Raw genomic sequence first — 5,015 nt, 5'->3', positions numbered from 1 at the left:
CAAAAGAGGAAATCCAAATGGCCAACAGGCACATGAAAAAATGTTCAAGGTCACTAGCAATCAGGGAAATGCAAATCAAAAGCACAATGAGGTTTCACCTCACCCCGGTTAGAATGGCTCACATACAGAAATCTACCAACAACAGATGCTGGCGAGGATGTGGGGAAAAAGGGACACTAACCCACTGTTGGTGGGAATGCAAACTGGTCAAGCCACTATGGAAATCAGTCTGGAGATTCCTCAGAAACCGTTCGACCCAGCCATCCCACTCCTTGGAATTTACCCAAAGGAGTTTAAATTGATAAACAAAAAAGCGGTCTGCACCCTAATGTTTATTGCAGCACAATTCACAATAGCCAAGACCTGGAACCAACCTAAATGCCCATCAATGGTAGACTGGATAAAGAAATTATGGGATATGTATTCTTTAGAATACTATACCGCAGTAAGAAACAACGAAATCCAGTCATTTGCAACAACATGGAGGAATCTGGAACACATCATGCTGAGTGAAGTAAGCCAGTCCCAAAGGGACAAATACCATATGTTCTCCCTGATCAGTGACAACTGACTGAACACCAAAAAGGAAACCTCCTGAAGTGAAATGGACACTATGAGAAATGGTGACTTGATCAGCATAGCCCTGACTGCTAATGGACAACTTAATACATTATCCCTCATAGTATTTTTTTTTGTCTGTTCTACTTAATATGACTGGTTTAATTCTGTAATTATCACACAGTTATTCTTAAGTGTTGAAAATTAACTGAAATGTGATCCCTGTTAAACATAAGAGTGGGAATAAGAGAGGGAAGAGATGTATAATTTGGGGCATGCTCGGGCTGACTTGCCCCAATTGGTAGAGTTGGAAACATACCAGGGGATTCCAATTCAATCCCATCAAGGTGGCATGTGCCAATGCCATCTCACTATTCCAAGTGATCAATTTCAGTTCACAATTGATCATAATGAAAGGACTAAGAGTCAAAGGGAGCACATAAACAAGTCTAGTATCTGCTAACACTAACCGATAGAATAAATAAAGGGGAGAGTGATCTAACATGGGAAGTGAGATACTCAGCAGACTCATAGAATGGCGATGTCCTAAATAGCACTCTGGCCTCAGAATCAGCCCTAAAGGCACTCGCATCTGGCTGAAAAGCCCATGAGAGTATTTCAGGCATGGAAAGCCAAGACACTCTGGCAAAAAGATCTCTGTGAGTGAGATCCCAGTGGAAAGAACAGGTCTTCAAAGAGGGAGGTGCCTTTCTCTGAAGGGAGGAGAGAACCTCCACTTTGACTATGACCTTGTCTAAACAAGATAAGAGTCGGAGAACTCAAGGGGCTTCCATAACCTTGGAAACTCATGACTGGTGCAAAGGGAGATTACTGATGCCATAAACAGGAGTGTCAATTTGTAAAGTCAACAACAGGAGTCACTGTGCACTTACTCCTCATGTAGGATCTCTGTCCTTAATGTGCTGTACACTGAGGCTTAATGCTATAACGACTACTCAAACAGTATATTTCACTTTGTGTTTCTATGGGGGTGCAAACGATTGAAATCTTTACTTAATGTACACTAAACTGATCTTCTGTAAAAAAAAAAAAAAAGAAATTATCAATTCCCAACTTGACTCTCACTGGGATTAAACATGACAATAGGTCTGATCTGATTTCATCATCATTTAAAAAAAAATCATCTATTATTTTTCACTTTATGTTTCTCTGTGGAAACAAACTGTTGAAATCCTTACTTAAGGTATACTAAGCTGATCTTCTGTATATTAAGATAATCAAAAATGAATCTTGATGTGAATGGAAGGGGAGAGGGAGTGGGAAAGGGGAGGGTTGTGGGTGGGAGGGACGGTATGGGGGGGAAAGCCATTGTAACCCATGAGTCGTACTTTGGAAATTTATATTCATTAAATAAAAGATAAAAAAAAGAAAATAAAAAAAATAAAAAAAAACTTTCCTAATGGGCTTGTTGAATTCTTGACTAGTGCCTATTACCTTTGCCACAACCTTTCCAGTCTCACTACTTTCCTTCTTCTTCCTCTTCTCTATAGCTTGCAAAAACAGTATATCTTCTATATACGGAGGATACTTTTGTTTTGTTTTATTCCTTCTGTCTCATGATGTTCCTCTAAGAAATCACAACCCTCCAAATATTCATTCATTTATGCAGTCTGCAGTTTTCATGGGCTACTACATGGCAAAGTACTAGGTTAAAGGAAAGGTATAGGTCAGGAACTGAGCAAAGTTCACAATGATGTAGTATTATCTGGGGAAATGAACCTGATGGAAGACATATCTCTCTCTCTCTCTCTCTCTCTCTCTGCCTCTCTCTCTCTCTGTCTCTCCTTTTCTCTCTGTGTAGCTCTGATTTTCAAATAAATAAATAAATCTTTAAAAACTAACTAAATAAATATACTAATAACCTGGTGGCAACACCTTTCTATAAGAACATGTGAAGCACTCAAACACAGTTTGTCCCAGAAAGTCAGCCATAGTTTTCAAGGGCACATCTTCTACTCCATTTGTGGACATCTCTGAGTGGAGTAAGGGGCACTTATTTCTTCCCCTCTTCTTTCTTACCACTCTCACAGTTATAACTTCTATCGATGCTTCCACAGAGCAGTCTTTATGAAATTGTAGAACTAATATCCTCTCATTTTAAAAATGTCATGGGTTTAACCACAGAACCCAAAATAAGACAATTAACTGACCTTCTTAATTACACAGTGTGGAATGTAAGATTCTCAGTGGATCACTGGGTAACTGTAAAGTACTGGGCAGAGAAAAAGATGTTACTTATCTGTATTTATGATGTTGTAATTCTCCACTTTATGCAAACTCAGATTAAAAGGGCTCCAGTTAGTGGGCAACACTGTTGCATAGTGGGTAAAGCTACTGCCTGCAGTGTCAGCATCCTATATGGGTGCCGGTTGGGATCCTGGCTGCTGCACTTCCCATCCAGCTCTCTGCTGTGGCCTGGGAAAACAGTAGAAGATGGCCCAAATCCCTCATCTCCTGCACCCACCTATGAGACCTGGACAAAGCTCCTGGCTTCTGGTTGTGGATCCAAACAGCTCCAACCATTGATTTCTGTTTCTACCACTCTGTAACTCTGCCTTTCAAATAAATAAATAATTATTTTAAAAAAACAGCTTCATCCCAGAAGAAGCTCCTGGCTTCAGACTGGCACAGCTCCAGCTGTTGCTGCCAATTGGGGAGTGAACCATCGGACAGAAGACGTCTCTCTCTCTTTCTCTCTCTCTCCTCTCTCTGTGTAACTCTTTCAAATGAATAAATAAATCTTTAAAAAAGTAGCTCCAGTTATTGACAACACAGTAGACTTGCATTAATTTTAGTTCCCTTCTCACTTTGCAAAGGGATCAGCGTCAGGTCAAAACAGTTGAGAGCCTTGCTAACAGGAGAAGAAATAGCTGAAGACAGAAAATGAAAAGCAGCCAAATAAATCATCAAAGAAAGAGAAGTGGACCACATCCAACACAAACCTTTAAAAGTGGATGCTCACAATTAACGAGTGAAACAGCTGCCCACTGAAATCTTATCTAGGGAGGGAAGATGTCCTAAGTTCTGCTTCTGTAAACTCCAGTCATAAATCTATCCTAATAAATCTGTCCCCGGCATCTCTTTTACAAACATACTGGACCCACTGACCATTGGAAATGTGGACCTAAGTCATGAAGGCTGCCATTTAAACCCACCAATGCTGTAACAGCTAAGAAACTTGAATTTGATGCTCAGTTCTCAGGAAATCATTCCAGCTGAGCCTAGGGCCATTAATAGAAACTCCTTGGATCCTCCACTGTCTCTGTGCCTGTTTGAAAGAAGGGAGTTTTCCCACCCCAGTTTTCTGGAACAGCTTCAAATTCCACATTGGAAAAGTCTGATAATTAATACTTGAGAGGGATCAATGCACACTTCACACTGCTCCCCACCAGGAAGATGAGGTGCAGGATGAGAGCAGTGGGGCAGAACCTAGTCAGATCCTCCTGCCCACCCCTCTGCTGCCCCAGGCTCCCTGCTGAAGGCCACCCAGACCCACCCTGCAGGAACCAGTCCAGTAAACATCAAGAGGCCTGGCCAGACTGCATTCTGAGACCACCCACAGTGGGAACCCAGCTTATTTAACTGTGGAGAGCTGGAGTCTTTCTGCCTTCCTTCCCTGCGTGTGCATGTTCCCAGAATGCTGCCCCCTCTCTCCTGTAACCACTAAATAAAGCGCATTAGGGACAGTTTGGGTGAGGTCCTGCAGGAGAGATTCCAGGCACTGGGAGCCTGGGAAGTGGAGGTGGGAGACAGAACAGCCCGGGTCCCAGTCCTGACCTCGGGGGAAGCTGCCATGATCTATGGCTCCCTGGCACCCACCCTTCTCCCACACATGTCCTGCCCCTTCCTGCATGCCAAACCTGCAGCAGAAAGTCCCTGGAGGAGGTACCCTTTCTTCTGGACACACGGGGAGCGATTCGGGGAGTGGTGGGAAGAGACTCCCTGGTAAGTGGGACCCACAGGTGAATGATGAAGAGGGAAGATGCAGCAGGAGGCAGGCTCGGGGTGAGCACTTGGAAACTCCCTGGGATCGCACGTGCAGAGCAGGAGATGCAGTAAATGCCAGAGAAGGAGAAGCACAGCCCCCAGGGCTGACCCTGATCAGGGAATGAACTCCCTCTGTTCCAACTCAGGCCCCAGGGAATGGCAGCAGCATGCACATGTGCACAGGCATTCAGAAGGCATAATACATCTGAGCTCCTGGGAACTCTGGGAAATGGAGTACAGGCCACATCATCCATAGAGACACCAGCTGGCCCTCCCAAAGGCTGTAGTCAGGGGTGGGTGCCCACAACCAGAGGGCCTTTGCTTTTATTCAGTCCCTCCTTCCTTTCCTTCCCCCCACCAAAATCTCAGGGATCAGTTGCTTTCTTCCTTTCCTGAATCAAATCTGAAAGAGTGACACTCACTGCTGCTAACTGACCCCAAATCCTGGC

This window comes from Oryctolagus cuniculus, unplaced genomic scaffold, assembly GCF_964237555.1.
Source record: "Oryctolagus cuniculus unplaced genomic scaffold, mOryCun1.1 SCAFFOLD_51, whole genome shotgun sequence".
NCBI classification, from domain to species: domain Eukaryota; kingdom Metazoa; phylum Chordata; class Mammalia; order Lagomorpha; family Leporidae; genus Oryctolagus; species Oryctolagus cuniculus.
This window is presented reverse-complemented; position numbering follows the sequence as displayed.